The 22,036-nt window shown below is 43.5% G+C and overlaps 1 protein-coding gene across 1 annotated transcript in view; it reads left to right on the top strand.

Moving 5' to 3' along the window:
* Positions 1-428: 428 nt before the first annotated feature.
* LYST (lysosomal trafficking regulator) overlaps positions 429-22,036 on the top strand; it is a 204,510-nt gene continuing 182,902 nt past the window's right edge. The window contains exon 1 of the mRNA XM_008053632.2: positions 429-950. The gene's annotated coding sequence lies outside the window, so the exon portion shown is untranslated. The remainder of the gene's footprint in view (positions 951-22,036) is intronic.

Here is a 22,036-nt window from a genome sequence, read left to right as displayed (position 1 = left end):
GCCTGGGTGACCAGAGTGGGACTGTGACTCAAAAAAAAAAAGGTAACAATAGCAGGGGGAGAAAGGAGAAAGATTTCAGCACAAAGAAAAGGCAAAAAAAAAAAAAAAAAAATGACACTAAGTTTGGTGGAAGTTTGCCACCAGATGGCTAATGGCAAAGCTAGGCCCAGAACTCACATTCTGGGGTTTAGTTCAGGTCTGTCCTCCAAGGACTGCAGACTTCTCAAACCAGGAGTAATGATAATCGTCTTGAGAACAAGCTTATACCCGCCTCCTCTGCAGAAGAATCTGGAAGCTATGACTCACAGGAGCCACCAAGAAATCATTAACTGGAAATATTTGCTGCAGCTATACTGCAAAAGAATGAGATGTGACTTGCCAAACTCACCATGTGATACAAGCATGGCCACCTGCCAAAGAGCCAGAGGGAGAGAGGGCCACTCACCTTCCTGATGACACAGAGATTTGCAACTCCTGTCACCGAATGAAGAGGCAGCACAAGGGCTAAGAAGCCATTCCCAACAACAATCTGGCTTTGGGAAGAGCAGTTGTCATGCCAGAGTGTTTGATGCATTGGTCTCTTTCAGCAGCTTATCCAGTCTTACATGGAGAAGTATTCTGAGGTTCGTGTGGTGCATGAAGCGATCGCCTTTACCATCTGCTCCTGTGTCTTCCTCGGCTGACATCAGAGAGTGCAGCAGTATTTGCCCTTGCCAGCTAACGGGGTTTTGGGCTGTTTGGCTCAACTGTGCATGTTCCTATAATGCCAGGAGAATGATCCTATCCTAAGTCAGCTGAACAGAAGCCAGAATTTAACCGCAAACAAGAGACCCAGCTTGCTTAACAGTGTGGAGCAGACCAGGTTCCTTGCAGCTAACGGGGAAGATGGTTGTTAATTACCCTACAGCGAAGAGTTCCTTGCTCACCTGAAGAAGGTAATCACTCGGCAGGTAGGTTAAAGTGTTTTTGAGACTTCCCAGTGTCAGCTGAGTGTGTGAAGCTGAGAGTGAAGGGTTTGCCGAGAGCTTTACTACCACTAAGAAAGGTGACTAGCAGATGGATTCCTGGCAGTCCTGGTACCCTCAGGAACTGACTTCTGCAGACCACTTGCCTAGAGAGTGGCCAAGTGCCATGGAGAACCCTTAGGGGAGGGTATTTGAAGAAGGAGAGTAAAAATACTCCTCTAAAAAAATTTTTTTAAAAGAAAATCAAAAGTTTATCAATTCCTTGAGTTTTATTTCTTTCTATGCAAGCAAAATAAAATTTACTACTTTTAAGTGTAAAAACATAATATAAATTAAAATGAACTGCTCTGTTTGTATGTATATACTTTATATAAGTCCCCTCACAGATATCTAAAATGACAGTCACTGAATGTTATTAAAGGATATATTATGTTGGTCAGAAAAAAAAAATACTCCTGTAGAGTGGAGTGAGCCAAAGACCTTCATTAAAAAGATTCCAGCTCTGATTCTTGGATGCCAGTAAATGTAGATTGCTTGTCTGGGGGTATGACGTAGTTATAAGGACTCACTCAGTAAGTGGGTGCAGATGGGCTCACGTGGGATGTTGCTAGACAAGGCACCCTAAACTGAGCATATCTGACATGCACTCTTTCTCTCCTTCTCACTTCTCACCACTTGCCCTCCTAACCCTTCAGCCTCTATCATATTCCTGATCTGTGCTAAGGATATCTCATGGCCCTCCCTCCATGCCGCCCCCCCACCTTGGAAACTAGAAATTGGCCTACAAGGGAAGAAGGAGGCAGCACAGAACAATGGATTGGAGTGGGGAATTAAAGGGATAAATAAGGAATTCAGTGATTAGAAGCACAGGGGAAGGGAAAGACTTGAGTGAGGTTGAAGCAAAGGCTAGGAGGAGCAGGAATGCATACCAAATTGTTGGAAGGAGCTGAGGACAGCATGGAAGTCAGGAGGCTAGCCATTGGGAAATAAAATGGGCCCCAAAGGGGTCAAGGCTGAGAATGATCTTGAGTGACTGTTCTGTGAGCAGAAAACCTGGAGGGCATGTGGAGGGGGGACCAGGAGTAGATGAAAAGACAGCTCCATCCACTCAAAAGCCAAACCAGTAGCCTGGGAGCTCTCTTCCACTCCTCACCTCTCCTGAGTTCCTATATCCTCCTAAGCACCCCTCTCCGTTCCCATAGATTCTCAGCTGGGGCCTCGTCATCTCTCTCTTGGGCTATGGCAGGGGTCTCCCCATCACCGTCTCCAGTCCTGTTTCTCTCCACTCTTCACATAACTGCCCACATTATCTTTCTAAAATGCCAGCTTGGTCATATCTCCAGCTGAAAGGACTCCAGCAGCTGCCCAGTGCCTACAGAATAAAGCCCAAACTTGCATGGCACAAGAGGAGCCCTCAAGATCCTCTCCCTCTGCCATTGCAGCGGCAGCTCCAGTAATTTACCGACACATGTCCGGGCTACAGTCACTCGGATTACTTGCCATTCTTTTAATATGACCTTGGAATTGCCTCTTGCTTCCTTATGCTATCTCCCCAGCCCTCTTGTCCTGTCTGCCAAACTCCTTCTCATCTTTCCAGACAAAGCCACCTCCTCTGTGAAGTCTTCCCCATCCTCCTTCCTCCAGAGCAAGGTTAATTGTTCTGCCTATTCTTTTGTATATGGTTAAATATATATATCATCAAGTCTACCATTTTAACTATTTAACAATCTTTAAGTGTATAGTTCCATGGTATTAAGTAAATTCACATTGTTGTGTAACCACCACCACTATCCCTTTCTAGAACTTTTTTAACTTTCCCAACTGAAACTCTATACCCATTAAACACTAACCCCTTTTTTGCCCTCAGCCTCCAGTCCCTGGTAACTACCATTCTATTTTCTGTTTCTATAAATTTGACCACCCTAGACACTTCATATAAGTGAAATCATGTAGTGTTTATCCTTTTGTGACAAGCTGTTTTGTTTTTTTTTGAGTCAGAGTCTTACTCTGTCACCCAGACTGGAGTGCAGTGGCATGGCAGTGGCTCACGGCCACTGCAGCCTCGACCTGCCGAGCTCAGGCAATCCTTCCACCTCAGCCTTTCAAGTAGCTAGAACCACAGGCGGTGCCACCACGCCTGGCTAATTTTTTGATTTATTGTAGAGACGAGGTCCTGCCATGTTGCTCAAACTGGTCTCGAACTCTTGAGTTCAGGCAATCCTCCTGCCTCAGCCTTCCAAAGTGCTGGGATTACAGGCTTGCCCCACCGTGCCCGGCAGACAAGCTGTTTTGGGTTTTTTTGGGTTTTTTGTTTTAATAAATATTTTTTTTGAGTTAGACTCTCATTCCATTGCCCAGGCTGGAGTGCAATGGCACACTGACAGCCACCCCAACGTCGACTTGCTAGGCTCTGGTGACCCTTCTGCCTCAGCTTTCCAAGTAGCTGGAACTACAGGCCCGCACTACCATGCCCGGCTAATTTTTGATTTATTGTAGAGACGAGGTCTCACCAAGTTGCCCGGGCTGGGACAAGCTGTTTTTTAAAGTTAGCATAATGTCCTCAAGATTCATTCACATTGTAGCATGTGTCAGAATTTCCTTCTTTTTAAGGCTGAATAATATTCCATTGTATGTATATACCACATTTTCTTTATTCATTCCTCCATCAAGGGACAGTTCTGCTGCTTCCATCTTTGTCTATTGTGAATAATGCTATAAACATGGGTGTACAGATATCTCTTTAAGATCTTGCTTTCACTTCTTTCGGTGTGATCCAGAAGTGCAATTGCTGAATCCTATGGTAATTCTAACTCCTATTCTTTTTCCTCAAAGCTAATTGTGAATGTTAAATGCACGTCTTCAATGTGGTAATGTAGCCACATACAAATTTCCTTGGAATAATTTTAGATAATTAAAGTATAACAATGCTTTAGACTCTGCAAAGAACATTTTACTTTTTCCTGCAGTAAAAGTATGTTTTCCACACAAAAGTTGCAAACCTGTTGAGAAGTGACAGTATAAATAACACTTGAAATCTAAAATCAGACTCTGGCAAATGCTTTAAGAAGAAAATCCTTTTGAGAAATCCCAATAAGGTTTGCAGTTATCACTTTGTTATGACCTGTTTGGGAATTTGGAGTCAGGAAACCCCATTTCCAATCCTACTCTGTCCCATCACTTACAGCAAGTTACTAAATTCTCTAGGCTAATTTTATCCTCAATAAAAAGAATGAGCATCCCTTTACATTCATGATAATAAAGCAATCCAAATGAAAGCCTTTTGGTAACCTCAAAAAAAGGGGATCTGAATTATCATAATGACTAGCACCCCTATGAAATGCTGGGGTGCTTTTACAACAGATCTGAATGACAATAAATTGGTCCTCTCTCAAAGGATGCTAAATAGAATTCTTTAAAGGACAAAATGCAGCAATACTTGATAATTTCTACCTGTATAAGAAAAATCTTTGAGGAGGAAGTAAAATTCTAGGGACATTTAAGGGTGATAAGAAAGATGCTGATGGGATTTTAAAACATGGCAGTTGAGATAACAGTTTACCATAAATAAGAAATAGGCACAGAGGGAAAAAAGGAGCCCAGAGCCAAGAGTAAAAAAAGTGCTCTTGGTAAAAGCAGATAGTTAAATCCCACATGACATGTGTGCATTCCATCCAGGCAGTATTGGCTAAAGTATGAGAATACTCTAACCTACTTCCCACAGTTCTATTTGGCTTGCTGTACATATTATTTGATGTGGCAAAGATGTATTTATAGTCATTGTTATGATGTTAGTGTCAAATTATGACACTTTTACTTGTCATAATTTTATAATAAACCAATATAGCTTCCTTGACTTAGAAGAACTGACCAATCAGCTTACTTGTAGATCTTACAGCTTAGCTTCTTCCGTGTTTCTAGAATGCTTATGCTATTGATTCTCTACAAGGGAAATGTAATGTAAAGGATACAGTCTTCCTCTTTCATTCCTCTCTCTTTACTCACTGAAGTTGAGGAAGTGGTCAGTACAAAGAAAACATGTTTGGGACAATTACAGAATTCAGGGGATTGGACCAATCACATGTAAATACAAGACATAGAAGGCATAGTGCATAGCAGTTAAATCTAAGAAAAAATGAGACAGCAGTACCTACTGAAAAATTTAGATACATTTTCAAGGCTATTAGTTTATGGATCTATATTTCTCTATTCTAGAGAGTTCAGAAACAGCCTGGAAAATAGAAAGAAATGTAGTAATAAAGGTGACACTTCTAATTAGAGAGGAAAAGATGAGTACTATGGATGGAGTTAAAAGAACAGACTATCTGTTTGGAGATAGTTCTCTTCCCTTTAAATGTCCTCTTTTCTTTTAAATGGTGTCTTCCACACTTATTTCCCAGCATCTGGCTAGGGAGCCAGAAACACAGGTAGCACCTGGGGTGCCACTCAGCAGTGCTTGAGGTGACTCCTGTTGGCATTTAACCATTTCTGCCACATGCTCCTTTTGCAAAACCTATCCCCAGTGGCCAAAGATTTGTCTTATTTTCAAACATCTATTATATATCTGCCTTACTTGATCAGATTTCACCGCCATACATGGAAATGCATTCTTCCCAGTGATGAATGCTCTAAGAAGACCCTGTCTCTGAATTAAGAGTTAGCCACGGGGTGGGGACGGTAGGATGCTCACTTCATTGTTGTCTTTAGTGTGAAGAACTCTGTTCACTGGACTGCCTGAGCCCCAGGTTTCCAGCAATTAGCAGAGGCACAGCGCCAGTAAATATGGTGTTGTCTTCATCCCATCAGGAAACCCTTGCTCTCCTATTAGACCTAATTATCAGTCAGCAGCTGAGTTCCAGAAATGGTGCTATAAGTTCGGCAGGAAAGAAGTCAGAAGCCGGTATGGTGGAGCAAGAGGTCCTACGGTGGCACTTTACAATACATTTCCTGGTCAGCTGTTACTGTGATTTGGTGACCTCAAATTCTTGGCCGACGCTTTTAATGTGTGGAGGAGGAACTTGTACAGTGGGAGCCATAATCACAGAAGCAGGACAATCATTATGATTATTTCTGGTTGCTAGTGTCTGGGTATTAGGGAGAGTGTATGTAATGGGGTCAGGGGTTGGAGAGGATGGGACAGAAGGGAGAGTATCCTCTCGAAATTACACAGAATTCAGGAGAAGCCGAGGTCAATGGCAGCTTGCACAGTGTCCACAAAGCCCACCAACAGGGCCAGAGTCCTGCTACTTCCTCCTTGGCTGGTGAGAGAATGCATTTTGTTAAGACTGCCTCCCGGCCTGGAGTCCTCCTCCAGCTGAAGACTGAGTTCGCCTGCTCTTGGGATGTTGTCTTAGAGTTTTGCTCACCAAACTATCCTACCTCGCAGACACGTGGGAAGCAATATATGATTTTTAAAAATATGAGTAAAGTCAGGCACAGTGGCTCATGTCTGTAATCCCAGCACTTTGGGAGGCAGAGACAAGAGGATTGCCTGTGCCCAGGGGTTCAAGACCAGACTGGGCAACGGCGAGACCTCATCTCTAAATTAAAAATATATATATATATAATAAAAATCTATATATGATAAAAAAAATATATATGATAAAAATCCAGAATATTACATTAAAAAATAGGCCCAGACCATTTTAAATGCCTTATTTAAGGCTCTTTCCAGTTCACAAAGGTGCTTTAATATGTCTTATTTGTATCAACTGTTTTCCTCAGTTAAATGTCTAGAATCTAGTAATATCCTGTTGCCCTGTCTTCTTGATGTTATATTTCTGTGATTACTTTTCCAACCAAATGTCTGCATTTTGTTCCAATATCACCGTGTATTTTACATCTCTTTTCCTTGTTGGATATTGTCAGATACATCCAAAACAGATGATACAATTTAGTTTCAGTAAGATGGCCTGCCTGGGCTTCATCTGCCTTGTTAAGTGATACAACTTCTCAGTACTGTACTCATGGAATAGGTGCATTAAAAAAAAAGTTAGCCATATGTCAACTGTTCACAAAATGAGTTTTGTGTTTTCCTGGATTTCTACATTTCCTGCATTGCTCTAATTGTACAAGCTGGGCAGGGAGAAGGATTTTCGCTTCCACCCAAGGGTCCAGGCAAATGCCCAATAGGGTAAGTGACCTCTGTCCTGCAGCTGGCATGTGGGGCTGGCCCCTCCACAGAATGGAGCAGGGCAACTCTTCTTGTGCAACCACTCTTATATGGATACCTAGTCAGCATGGCAGGGAACCAGAGATCTCACAGACATCTTAGTGAAAGAAGACCTTTTAGTTTTAAATTTCAGATGCTTTTGTCCAGGACAGGACTTAGAGATATCTTGGAAGTAGGTAGGGAGCAAATCTGGATGCCAGTTATGATGCTGCACACATAATCACCTGCTCCCTTTTGCAACCCAAATTTTTATTATTAGATGAGCTTTTGTACCAGAGGAGGTCTGAGTGAGAGTTCTGAAAGGAGGTACTTACAGAAACCTACAAGAAACTTAGCTTATTCTTAGTTTGGTCTTTCTGACTCCTAACAAGTTCTTCAGTCCCTCGTGTGAACCTGTTCCTGGGGCTTCCCTACCAGGACTCCCATAATTCTCACCATCTGAATTCTAGATGTAAACATAGCTTAGGCTTAATATTCAGTTCTGATTTCAAGTTATGACAGTCCTATGCCTCTCAAATTAGCCTACATAGTGAGTTAGGGAAGTAATTATGTCATTTTTACAAGTTTGATTTCTCTTTGCATAAAATGGCACTTTACTAACAAACTGGATGCCACGTCACTTTACACACAGATGTCAAATATGATTTGCCAGACACAAAAATCAGAATTTAAATAAAATCTCTCAAAGAGTGAGAAGACACACAACCTCTAACCATTGTCAGCCATGTATCTGTAGGCCATGGAGGATTCATTCAGCTATTTGTATTCTTCTGTATTTTCGGGCTCCTTATTTATTTAAAAAGTCGAGAAGATAGTATCTCAGGCACTCAGGAGCACAAAAGCAAAAATACAGTTTCCACAACTTAACATACTCAAAGTGTATTTGAGAAGACAACCACATTTTTAGAAAACAACAATAGTAATACTGTGGGAAATAGAGGCAGTAGGGAAAACAATTTTAGACTGTATTTTGGCTTGTCTGCCACAGTTAATTGGGATGGTCTTATTCTTTTATCAGATAAAAGATAAAATGCATATTTAAATTGAAATCCTAACTTATAAATACCAAAAGGGCAAGACTGTGCCTTTTGTACATTCAGTGAGGTTCTTATGCAGGTGTAGGATGAAGAATAATTGAGACAACCAAGCAGTTATGTGGGACAGAGCTATTTTCATCAGCATTGAATTGTATACCCTGGCCTAGGGCAAACCCCTTTTTTTTTTTTTTTTTTTTTTTTGAGTTGGAGTCTCACTCTGTCGCCCAGACTGGAGTGCAGTGGCCGCTCCCGGCCACCGCATCCTCAACCTGCTGGGCTCTGGCGATCCTTCCGCCTCAGCCTTCCGAGTAGCCGGAATTACAGGCGTGCGCTACCACGCCTGGCTGATTTTTTGATTTATTGTAGAGATGAGGTCTCGCTGTCCGGGCAGGTCTCGAACCCGCGGGCTCAGGCAATCCACTCACCTCAGCCTCCCAAAGGCGCGGGATTATAGGCTGAGCCACCGAGCCCAGCCCTTTTCTTTTTTTTGAGTTGGAATCTCACTCTGTTGCTCAGTGCGGTGGTACACTCATAGCCACCACAGCCTCGACCTGCTGGGCTTAGGTGATCCTTCTGCCTCAGCCTTCCAAGTAGCTGGAACTACAGGTATGCACCACCACACCCAGCTAATTTTTTGATTTATTGTAGAGATGAGGTCTCACCAAGTTTCCCAGGCTGGTCTCGACCTGTGGGCTCAGGCAATCCTCTCACTGTGGGCTCCTGAAGTGCTGGGATTCTATGTGTGAGCCACCGCATCCGGCCAGGACAAACTTTAACCTTTGGTGTCTGGTCTTTAGTAAAACAAACCCTCCACCAGTCATCCTGGAGAATTAGTATAACTTGTTATTATAGTTATGAAATGCTTAGTACGCATTTATTGTGTATTATGAAATGTTTAATACGCATGCCATTTATTGCTACACAGTTGGCCTAAGATATTTGTCCCAAGATATTTAACCTGTGCTTTAAGTTTTTTCAATAAGTGATTGAATATTTTAAGCAATATGGAACACGCCTGTAGTTCCAGCTGCTTGGAAGGCTGAGGCAGAAAAATCGCTGGAGCCCAGCAGGTCGAGGCCTGATAAAAGTGACCAGGATGGGTTGGGTGCAGTAGCTCACACCTATAACCCCCAGGCTTTGAAAGGCCAAGGCAGGAGGATTGCTTGAGGCCAGGAGTTTAAGAACAGCCTAGGCAACATAGTGAGACCCTGTTTATACAAAGGAAATTTTCTTTCAAATTATCCAGGTAGGCCGGGCTCAGTAGCTCAGCCTGTAATCCCAGTGAGTGGATTGCCTGAGTCCGCAGATTCATGATCCACCCTAGGCAACCTGGTGAGACCTAGTCGCTACAATAAATAAAAAATTAGCTGGGTGTGGTAGCGTGCACCTGTAGTTCCAGCTGCTTGGAAGGCTGAGGCAGAAGAATCGCTGGAGCCCAGCAGGTCGAGGCTGTGGCACTGCACTCCAGTCTGGGCAACAGAGTGAAACTCCAACTCAAAAAATAAAAAAATAAAAATAAATTAACCGGCATAATGGTACATGTCTATAATCCTAGTTCCTTGCAAGGCTGAAGTAGGAGGATCGCTTGAGCCCAGGAGTTTGAGGTTGCAGTGAGCTATGAATATGTTACTGTACTCCAGCCTGGGCAACAGGGCAGAGCCCTATCTCTAATAATAATAATAATAATAACAACACTCAGGATGAAATATGGAGCAATTATCATCCAACTATGGTTGAAGCAGAGGGAAAATACAAATCATCTTTACCCACCCTCCTGCCTGTCTTCCCAGGATCACGTTCACCCTGCCTGAATTGTGGCCTTGATTGGAAAGAATCTTCAAACCATCAAGGTCTTCCCTACCAGTCTTTATATCTGCTGCTCCCTCTCCTTGAATAGTGCTTCTTCTTCTCTCTTTTTTTCTTGAGTTGGAGTCTCACTTCTGTCGCCCAGGCTGGAGTGCAGTGGCACACTCATGGCCACCACAGCCTTGACCTGCTGGGCTCGGGTGATCCTTCTGCCTCAGCCTTCTAAGTAGCTGGAACAAAGGCATGTGCCAGCTCATCTGGCTAAATTTTTGATTTGTTGTAGTGACAAGGTCTCACCAAGTTGCCCAGGCTGGTCTTGAAACCCTGTACTCAGGCAATCCTCTTGTCTCAGCCTCCCAAATGCCCAGCTAATAGTGATTCTTAAACTTTAATGTGCATATAAATCACTCAGGGATCTTGTTAAAATGCCAAGTCTGACTCAGTAAGTCTGAGGCATGGCTTGAGATTCTGTATCTCTCACAAGCTCCCAGGGAACACTAATGTTGCTGTCCAAGGAGGAACCTGGGCCAAGAACACCCTTGCTGCCCCTCCTGGTCGTGGTTTCTGGACACAAGGACTTCATAGGCTTCTAAGCCTCTTCTCTCTCTCTCTCTCTCTCTCTCTCACTCACACACAGACACAGACACACACACACACACACACAGACACACAAACCATATTCTTTTAGGGACCAATCAAGTTACCAACTCTTTATTGTCAATTGATTGGTCCAGAAAGGACATTAAAGACATGCTGAACTGTTACTTCTGTATCATAAAAGGAAGATTATGTAAATTCTCTCAAAATAGAAAGGGCATGGTTTCAGAATAAAATTAGCTTTATGAAAAACTCACTACTTTGATTTTATTTTTAAAATTTGTCCTAAACTGGGATGCTGAATGCACTGAGGAAAAACTGGCCTGCCCAAAGCCTACTGAGTCTTGAAGTCTCAAGTATAGAAGCAGGCTTTCCAAGAAGGCTTTTCTGATCCTGGGATGGGGGTTGATATTCCTCCCGCTGTTTATGCGCGATGCTGCCATAAGCCTCATCTCCCTCTACTGTAATTGTCATTTAACTATCTGGAGTCCAAGCAGACCTAAACTGACTTTCAACTACCTTTGGATTCCACAGTCTTGAATATTGTAAATACACAAAAAACACCCAATAACTGAACGAAGGCCTGAAATAATGGGTCAATCTTGCAATCTTATTATTGTGGTGAATTCTGTGTATGCTATTAGGTAGAGTCAGACACATTCTTTTGAAGTGGTCAAAAATTGTGGTATGTATAAAATGATGGAGAAAGTGTATAAATTAAGAATCTTTTTATGTAACCCAGTTTTTTTTGTTTTTTGTTTTTGATTTGGAGTTTTACCCCGTCACTCCAGCTGGAGTACAGTGGCACATTCACGGCCATCCCAGCGTCGGCCTACTGGGCTCCGGCGATCCTTCCGCCTCAGCCTTCCAAGTGGCTGGAACTATAGGTGTGCACTACCATGCCTGGCTAATTTTTTGATTTATTGTAGAGACGAGGTCTCGCCAACTTGCCTGGCTGGTCATGAACCTGCAGGCTTAGGCAATCCACTCACCTCAGCCTCCCAAAGTGCTGGGATTACAGGCTGAGCCACCGAGCCCAGCCTAACCTAGTTTTTTTTTTAAACAGGCAGTGAAACACATATACATCTTTACCTCTTCCTTACCTTGAACCTGACTGGCCCTTCCCAACTATTGCTTTGAACTGGATAAGTGATAGTCTGTTCTGTGAATCTGCTGAGAGCTTAGACTATTTCTGTGTTTTCCTAGTTTCCTTCTTAAAGAGCTACCCAGAACTTTAGTGAGTCCTTATAATTTTTAATCCATGTAGATCACTTGGGCTCTTGGCTTTATAAACAGGAATGGATAGGAAACCTGCATTTCAAATGATAATATCTCTTCATTTCCTTAAACTTCTTAGCCTGCCTATTGTGTAAGACAAACTTAGTTTGCTCTTTCAAAATAAACAGCTCATGTGGGTTACAGTTGAAAGTTAGAAACTTGAGCCGGGCTCGGTGGCTCAGCCTGTAATCCCGTGCTTTGGGAGGCTGAGGTGAGTGGACTGCTTGAGCCCGTGGGTTCGAGACCCGCCTGGGCAACTTGGCGAGACCTCATCTCTACAATAAATCAAAAAAATTAGCTGGGCATGGTAGCGTGCACCTGTAGTTCCAGCTACTTGGAAGGCTGAGGTGGAAGGATCGCCAGAGCCCAGCAGGTTGAGGCTGCGGTGGCCGGGAACAACTACTGCACTCCAGTCTGGGCGACAGAGTAAGACTCCAACTCAAAAAAAAGAAAGTTAGTTAGAAACTTTGTTGGCCATAGGAATATACTGGAAATTAAGACAGACAAATATTAGCTATTAAAATTAGGAATGCTACGTAAATCACTTGGTTAAGAGTTAAGCTCAATAATGGAACCCAAATCCCTCTTTTTTCAGTGATAGTGATGATGATAATAACAGTGTGTGAGTGTGTGTGTGTGTGTGTGTGTGTGTGTGTATGTGTGTATGTGTGTGTGTGTACTAAAATATCTGTGGGAAGCTGGGCTCAGTGGCTCAGCCTGTAATCCTGCGCCTTTGGGAGGCTGAGGTGAGTGGATTGCCTGAGCCCGCGGGTTCGAGACCCGCCTCGGCAGCGAGACCTCATCTCTACAATAAATCAAAAAATCAGCTGGGCGTGGTAGTGCATACCTGTAATTCCGGCTACTCGGAAGGCTGAGGCAGAAGGATCACCGGAGCCCAGCAGGTCGAGGCTGCGGTGGCTGGGAGCGGCCACTGCACTCCAGTCTGGGCGACAGAGTGAGACTCCAACTCAAAAAAAAAAAAAAAAATATCCGTGGGGCATGTATATCAATTACTAATGATTATCTCTAGGGTGAGATTACAGAATACTTTCATTTTTACACTGTATATTTGTTTAGTGTTTAAATTTATTACTATAGCTTTTATTTCCTATTATAAGCAGAAAAACAGGCCAGAATTTAAGAAAAATTAAAAATTTTCTGAGAATTAATGACAGTTATCCCCAGGTACAGTCTTCTCTACTTATGAAAGTAGAGAACACTAAGATACATTCAGCATGAGATTTTCACAGCAAAGTAGGGAAATTTTGGTTGTTTCAACATTTTTTAGTCAGTTGGAAAGCTTCCCTTACACAATTTGTTTTGATGTTTATGTCAGGACTCAGAACATGATACCCCAAAGTATGGAGCCTTGACATGCTGAGCACTTCGAACTGAAGGAAACCAAGAAAGCCTCTGACTTTCTCCCACCCCACCTTCTCCTGCTCCTCTTCCTACCTCTAGACAGACCACAGAAATGATAATTCCTCTTCCCCAAGACAAGCCATAGAAAGACTCTTCTCCAAAGCAAGTCATAAAATCTAGAAATATTACTCTAACTCCCTCCCCCAAACTTTCTGTGGATAAGCTGGCCATAGAGAAATTTTCTGACCTCCCTTGCCTGATAGTGGGTCATAAAACCCTCACTGCAGAGGGGTCATGCCCCATACATGGGAAGAAAGAATGCTAGACAGAGAGGCCAGGAAGAATCTGAACAGACAGGCCTTGCTGGCTTTCCCTCACTCAGTCTATTACCATTAGGTAATACCCTTTTGTCTAATCACATTTCTACATGGCTGTCCATTCTTCATCAAATCTAGGCATAAAAACAGACTGTATTCCCAGGGTCTTCATTTTTAAAAGCTTCCGTATCACATAAACCTTATTAAAATAAATTTGTATGTTTCCTCTTGTTAATCTGTTTTGGTTAGCTTTATTTCAGATCCAGCCAGGAACTCTAGGAGGGTTGAGGAATCTTTTCCTTCCCTACATTTATAAGTCTTTTAATGCAATGACATAAGAGTTTTTGAGTAAAGTATCGATACTTTTGGGATTTCAAAATGGTATCAGTGATTTAGTAGAGAAAACTACAACAAATAATCTTACTAAAACCTCATGTGATAACTTTTCCAAAAAGGAGCAGATGTTGCTAACGACTTAATGAGGTGTTAATTATGAATCAACCTGTTTAATAAAGTTTCCAGGTGCCTATTAAGGATCACATTTTTTAAAGATTCATATACATCATATACATCCTAATAAAGTAAAGCACTTCAAAACTAAATCTGCATGTCTATAATTTTTTAACGTAGCAATTGCTTGGTCTCTAGTCAAATGTATAATTTCAGTTACTTGTGTAATTTTGACACTGCTAATGTTGCTGAAATTGCAGTCTTGTATTCCTCTTACAACTTTGCTCATCCATTTCCATTCCAGTGCGCTGCCGTAGGCACTAAAGTTGTCCAGCTTCATCTTAAAATTATGATTAACATACTGTTTGGATATTTATTTAAATTTTAAACAAAATTTTCTCAGCTAATTAAACCATTTATTCAAATATTAATTGAATGCTTACTAAGTGCTAGGCACTGTTCTGACATTTGGGACATACCATAAATAGAACACAGATCACAGCCCTCTTGGAGTCCATAGTCTAAATGGGGGTAATAATGAAAATAAACATAAAAAACAGGTAAATTATGTAGTATGTTAGGTGCTATGAAAGAGATGATGTTTTGAGTTATAGGTTACACTATGTCAACTCTCAGCACCAGATCCCAAGTCTAAGAGAACCTATGTGTTTTTACATAAAATTATTTTTGGAAATAAGTTTTAAATAAAATTATTTTTTGGCCCTTTTTGCCCAGGTTTAAAACAGTATTGAGGGTAGACCTCACTGAGACGTGAAATCTGAGCAAAGTCATGAAGGAGACAAAGGCGTTATGCCCATGGCTACTGGGAGAAAAAATTTCAAGCAGAGGGACTAGCCAGTCTGAACCTTAAAGAAAGAATATGTCTGGCATGTTTGGTAAAGGGTAAAGAGGCCAGTAAGTCTGCAATGATGGGAAAGTAGAAAGAGATGAGGTTATGGGGAGCTAGATAGTGTAGAACTCTGTAGGCCATTGTAAGGACTGGTTTTTGGTTGAGAGAAATAGGGACCCATTGCAGGTTTTTGAGCAGAGGTGTGATGTGAGTTGGCTTACATATCCATTTAATAATGGATCATTTTAAAAGATATTTTGGAGAATAATTTAATGTGAAATTCTGCACCTTTACATTAGCTGCGCATTTTAAACTTTGACGTCATAATCTCATTTTAGGGTCTAATTTTCAATCAAATTATCTGGAGAATTTCCCACTTAAAAAGTTTTCCAGGCCGGGAACGGTGACTCACACCTATAAACCCAACACTTTGGGAGGCCGGAGTGAGAGGATTGCCTGAGCCCATGGGTTTGAGACCAGCCTGGACAACTTGGTGAGACCTTATCTCTACCATACATTAAAAAAAAAATTAGCTGGGTGTGGTGGTGCATGCGGTAGTCCCAGCTACTTAGAAGGTTGAGGTAGAAGGATCACCTGAGCCCAACAGTGGTTCAGGTGATCCTTCTACCTCAGGATCCGAGGCTGCAGTGGCCATGAGCATGCCACTGCACTCCAGCTGGGGTGACAGAGTGAGACTCCAACTCAAAAAAAAAAAAAGTTTTCCAGTGTGTGATATATACATAATAAGTAGGGTTTACTTCTGTATACTATTCCTTTTTCTTCATTTATTTTTCTTTTGCATGTTCTCTATTACACATGCTTTTTGTGTCCCTTTGAAATATTAAAAAATTTTATTTAATATGAATACTTAATATTGATGTAAGATATTAGATAGAATCAATACTGCAGTAGCTTGGTTCAAATGCTTTATGACCCAGATATACAAAGAAAAGGATAGTCACAAATTACATTCTTTGTATCTTTTACAAATAATACTTTTAGGTCCAATTGTGTACCACTGTCAAAGTGTGTTTCATTCTCTTCTGCTTTAATGAAATCATGATCATTTGTTGTCATCTGTTCAAGGTTAACATAAACTGATTTATTAGTTAACATTTCTGTGACTTTTGTGTTTTTAAGACTAGTGAGAAGTTGATGTATAAACAAGAGTAGGTTCAGTTTTAGGTAAAGTTGTGAAATAGGTCAAGTTTGGCTTCCTCTTCCTCTTTGAGTTGAGGCAAATACACCTAGCACAGTACTTAGCACATAGTAGGTATTTATTATATATTTGTTAAATGAATTATGATTTCCCTGAGGCATCTTTTCCATTAACTTGCCAGGAACTGCTACGTTGCCCTTGCTGGGAGTATTTGCATTTTGGTTTTTATTTTTTAATTTTTAAGCCAGTCAAATTTAGCAGTGGGAGGTTGTATACCAACTTTGGCATTTTACAAGACTGCCTGCCAGAGGAAGTGGGCAACCTCTAAAGATATGAACTGCTAATGGTTAAACATCAGACGTCAAGGAGGAGATATTTTAAAGTGGGGAATTTTCCCCAAGAAACCCTCTAAAAATCGCCACATCAAAATCACTTTGCTTGTCATTGGGTCAGATGAGAGTTTGAGGAATTGAGAATAACATTTGCTATGCAGCCTTCGGACATAATATTCTGAATTATTTCTATTTTAGAATTCCTGTGCAAAAAAATTACCGGTGTTGTTGACTCTACGGCAATTCCTGTCCATTGGTACACTATTTGCTAGTCTGTATTGATCGGTAAGACTTGAAAACTACTGAGCAATACAAACTATTTGTATATTTCAGGTTCTTTTCCAATGCCTCTGACATTCCTCTCACAGTGGCTAGGAGGTGAGAAGGGGTGGCCCTTGCAATGCCCAACTGCCCACTGCAGCACTGTCCACCGCGTGCTGGGCCCGGCGGTGGGCAATGGGCAGTGGCTCCCACCCTCTGGAGAATGGCATATTAAGGCATCCACCGCAGACAGGGCACACTGTATGCAAACGTGTTTGAAAGGAGCACGTTGGAAAATACACCTCTGCACGGAATTAATTCTACAGAGGCTTTGAAATCTCTTTAAGTTCCTTGAAAGAAGCCAGGGGTAACCCTTACACTATGACTTTTTCTCAGAGGAAGACTGGAGGGTCCTTGTGGGTAACCCCTTCCCCCTCTTCTGAGCCCTTCCCATACCTTTCCCCTATTTCTTCTACAGTCATCCTCTGGGCTTTCACAACGGGACAGGATGACAAAATGTGCTGAGCGGAGAAAAGCAGACGCCGCGTACACGCTAGGCGCTGCCCAAACGGCACTCGGTCTCACAGGCCCCGAGGCAGCCCACAACGCAGGGCGCCGGGAGGAAGTGCGGGCGCGGGGCAGGCCTCCCCGACGCGGAGGACGCCCCGACGACCCTACTCCTTCCCCATTGGCCCGGCGGCTGCCGACGTCACGCCTGCGACGCCGGCGCGGCCCCCCACAGCGGGGCGGGGCTCGGGGCACGCGAGGCGGGGCCGAGCGCGCACGCGCAGGCGAGTGGGTCTGGGCCGGGACGGGGGGAGGGAGGGGGTGGTGTTCCCGGTTTCCTGGGTTACCTGAGGGGGCGGGGGCGGGGAGCTCGCGGCGGCGGCGGCGGCGGGCGCGGCGGCGTCGACTCGGGATTCTCCTGGCGAGGAGGAGTGCACGGCCGCGGCGGCGGCAGTCACAGACCAGGTAAAGGCGGCTGCCGCGCCGACGATGGGGGCCGGGGGCTCGTGGTCCCGGACCCCATGCGTGGCCTGGAAGGCAGGCGGTGTGGGGATGGTGGCAGGCAGCCCGGGCTGAGGGTCGCGGCCACCCGGCGGAGGGGGCGCGAGGGATCGGCCTTACGCGCCAGCCTGAGTCTTCCTCCCCGGCTTCTGGGCTCGGGGACGGCTCCCGGCGGCGCCGAGCCGCCTTTGACAGCCTCTGAGCAGCGGGCGCGAGCTCGGCCGGGCCCCCCCGGGCCCTGGCAGCGGCCGCGCGGCCACTGGGCACTAACTTTATTTCCCGGCGCGGGGGGCGAGGTGGAGCAGGCTGGCGCGATTTGCTGCTACCGTTCTTGCGATTTTTAAAATCCTGTGCTGGGCACTCCCTGACCCCAGCAGGGCCCAGACTGGCAGGTCGACGATGGGAGTTGACAATTTCCGCGCCACCACCCTGCGGCTTGCTCCTTGGGCTCTTGCCCCGCGGTGCTCGCCCACCTGTCACCTCTGCCCTGCGCGTTGGTCCCCGGCTTTTCTCCTGACGGTTACACCCTGTGCCTGGGCGAGAGCCTCTCCCCAGGGGATCCCCAGAGACATCTGCCGTCCGTCTCAGGCATCACTGAGTCTGGCTGAGACGCCCTTTCGCCTCGGAGGGGTTCAACCGTGTGGGGAATAACCCAGGAAGACCCCAGTAGCACAGTGTGAAGGCTGACGAACGGGTTGCTGAGAGGTGGAGGGGATAGAGGCTTTAAGAAACGCTTCCTTAGCCCTGATTCTTATCGGGTTGAACAAAACAAAACATCCCCTATATGCTCAGCAGACCATACACACCCAGTGACAGCGCTTGATAGTTCATGGGGTGTGTTTTAGGCAGGTAGAAAATTTTAAGGGAGTTGAATCTTGTGTTGAATACATTCTTGTTGGATTCGGGTCAGTGTTTTCCTTGAAGATCTAATTTAACTTGCATTTTGCCTTGGGTTTGTTTAACAGATTGCTAGGACAAACTGAATTAGGCTTTTCTTCCTGATGATTCTTGGCTCTTCTGCTCTATTACTTTATTTTCCACACCTAGAAACCTTATGCTAATAAAGATGTTGACTCCAAGCTTTCGGTATTATAGGTGTAATTGGTTAATATGGGGTGTCTGTGTTAAAAAGAGCTTTGCCAGTAGCTAGCAATTCTTTTTCTGAGAGCTTTTTCCTCTTGTTACTGCAAAGGTTGGAGAATTTGGAGAAGAGAATGCAGAAGGAGAAAATGAGTTACTATCATTTAATTTACATGAAAATACTTTGTATATATTTAGTAAATATCTGTTGAGCACCTGCTGTGTGCCAGACACTTTTCTAAACAGATAAATATCCCCTCCTTCATGGAGTTTATATTCTAATGGGGACCCCAGATAATAAACAAATAAATTATGTGTTGTCAGGTGGTGTTAAGGGCTACAGAAAATAAGCAGGGAAGAGAGAAGCCAGGGAATCACAAGAGGATTGCAATTGTAACTAGAGATAGCCAGAGAAGACTTCCTAGAGAAGATGACATTTGAGTCAAGACTGGAAGAAAGTGAGAGGCAATCTGCGTACCTCTCTTGGGGAAAGGTATGCTGGCAGAGGGAAAGACTTGTAAAAACCCTGAGGCAAGAGAATGCTGGGCATGTTTGAGGATAACAAAGTGGCTGATTTGGTTGTGGTGGAATGAGCAAAGTAGGAGTAGTAGGAATAAGGTCAGATAGGTTAGGGTGATGGGAGATTAGACTTTGACCTTTTTGGCTTTTGTAAGGACTTGGGTTTCTACTCTGAGTGAGAAGGGGTGTCCTTCTTTTGAATAAATAAAGAATATAATTTGGCTTACCTTTTATTAGTCAAATGGTTATTCCTGCTGGACTTAGTGTTTCATGCTTGTAATCCCAGCACTTTGGGAGGCCAAGGCAAGAGGATAGCTTCAGCCCAGGAGTTCGAGACCAGCATGGGCAAGACCTTATCTCTTCAAAAAATCAAAACATTAGCCGGGCATGGCAGCACATGCCTGTAGTCCTGACTACTCAGGAACCTGAATCCAGGAGGTCACGGCTGTGGTAAGCCGTGATCATGCTACTGCATTCCATCCTAGGCAACAGTGAGACCCAGACTTAAAAAAAGAAAGAAAAAAAGAAAGGTCATTTCTGGCAGCTGGATGGAGAATAAACTTTGTTGTGGGGGAGGGATTGGGCAGGAGCAGAAACTGGGATTCCAGTTGGAATACTGTTGCTGTAAACTAGGCCGGTAGCTTGGACCAGAGTTGAATTGGTGGGAGGTTGTTGATTTCAGGATAAATTGAGATATGAAGGACGCCAAAGTTTTGTCCTGAGCAAGAAGAAAGATAGGGTGTATGTACTGAGATGAAGTTTATGAAAGGAGCAGGTTTGGTGGGGAGAAGGTTAGGAGTTGCTTAGAAGACAATAAAATTAGACATCCACTTTGTTTTTGTTTTGGTTTTGAGTCGGAGTCTCACTCTGTCGCCCAGGCTGGAGTGCAGTGGTACCCTCATGGCCACATCCACATTTTTAAATTAAAAAAATTACTCAGTGATGCTCATTAAAGAATGTTAAGGAAGAATTTGTTCCAGGTTATTGTGAGAAATACAGGGACCTTTGCAACAGGGTCCTGCAGTAGGGTGAGAGACACAGCACAGGCAAGTAGGAATTTACAGCCAAGGAATAATGTGGATAGAAAATCAGTGGATAGAAAATTTCTAAGAGGAGGCCAGACGTGGTGGCTCACACCTGTAATACCAGCATTTTGGGAGGCGGAGATGAGAGGATTTTCTGAGCTTAGGGATTTGAGACCAGCCTGAGCAACATGGAGAGACCTCGTCTCTAAAACAAACAAACAAATAATTAGCTGAGTGTGGCAGTGCAAGCCTGTAGTTCCAGCTATGTGCAAAGCTGAGGCAGATATATCTCCTGAGCCCAGCAGGTAGAGGCTGCAGTGGCCGTGAGTGTGCCACTGGGCTTCAGCCTGGGCAGCAGAATGAGACTCCGACTCGAGAAAAAAAAGAAAAGAAAATTACTAAGAGGAAGCATCGAGAGTAAGGGGACTTCTGGCTATACTGAAGACTAGCCAGGTTGATAAGACATCACCTAGGGGATGGTGGAAGGTCAGATCCATCAAGTATGGAAGATGATTAGATATCCAGGATGGATCTGCTAAACAGATTAGCAGGGTTCTTTGCTAGAATTGGATTTTCAAGGAAGTACACCGATGGGACTAGCAGAAGATTGAGAAACCTAAATAAGTTTGACCAAGCAAAGAATCCTTGTCAAAGTGGAGATTATTATTAGTAAACTGTAGTTGACTTTGTTTCAAATAAACTTTTTACATTACCTTGAGTATACTGGGGGTTAAAAATTTTTGCCCATAAGCTTCCAACTTTAATTTCATGCTTATTTTCTTTTTGGCTCTTTTGGATCCACCTAGTCATTCTTCTCTCAAATGTAGTTTTGTTTTTGTTTGTTTGAACTCACAGAATGTGGGGTTTTTGTTGTTTTTTTTTTTTTTGAGTTGGAGTCTCACTCTATCGGCCAGGCTGCAGTGCAGTGGCACACTCACAGCCACTGCAGCCTCGACCTGCTGGGCTCAGGCAATCCTTCCACATAGCTGTTACTACAGGTGTGTGCTACCATGCCCGACTTATTTTTTTATTTATTGTAGAGACGAGGTCTCACCAAGTTGCCAGGCTGGTCTTGAACTCCTGAGCTCAGGCAGTCCTCTGGCCTCAGCCTCCCAGGGTGCTGGTATTACAGGCTTGAGTCACTGTGCCTGGCTTAGAATGTGTTTTTTAGTTTCAGTTGTAGAGAAGGACATGTAAACCATAATTTCAGAGTACCTTTTCAGTCTGTTGCTGTATTTAACTTGAACACTGTTATCTATTTCTTAATTATCTTTGCTGTCCAGCTTAAGTTCAAGATTTTTTTTAAGCCCCAGAAATGTTGTTATCAAGTGTGACTTCACTTGACCATTTATGAAATTACAATGGAAAGGACCTGCATTTTTAATACTTTAGTAGTGTCAAAAGACAAAATTACAATGTTGGTTTTAAAATCTCAGTTGGCTTTCATTTGTGATCTAGAATTGGGCAACTCCTCATTCTGTAAAATAGAATGAATGTTCTGATAAGCTGAGCAGAAGCGGTTGGTTTTGTTATAGTCTCTCCCATCCTTGGGGGATACATTCCAAGATCCTAGTGAAAGCCTGAAACCGCGAATGGTGCCGAACTCTGTGTCCACTGTGTAGTAGGATGGTGTGAGATCACTCAAAATGGGGTGTTATTTAAAACGTGTGAATTATTTCTGGAATTTTCCATTTAATATTTTCAGACTGCCATGGACTGCAGATAACTGAAACCTTGGAAGGTGAAGTCATGGATAAAGGGGACTCCTGTATAGACAGAAAGGGCAGAGGAAAGAAGAAGCTGAAAGCAAAAAGTGGATTG

The sequence above is a fragment of the Carlito syrichta genome, unplaced genomic scaffold, assembly GCF_000164805.1.
Source record: "Carlito syrichta isolate Samal-C Ts95f unplaced genomic scaffold, Tarsius_syrichta-2.0.1 Scaffold288337, whole genome shotgun sequence".
Lineage (NCBI taxonomy): Eukaryota > Metazoa > Chordata > Mammalia > Primates > Tarsiidae > Carlito > Carlito syrichta.
This window is presented reverse-complemented; position numbering and strand designations above follow the sequence as displayed.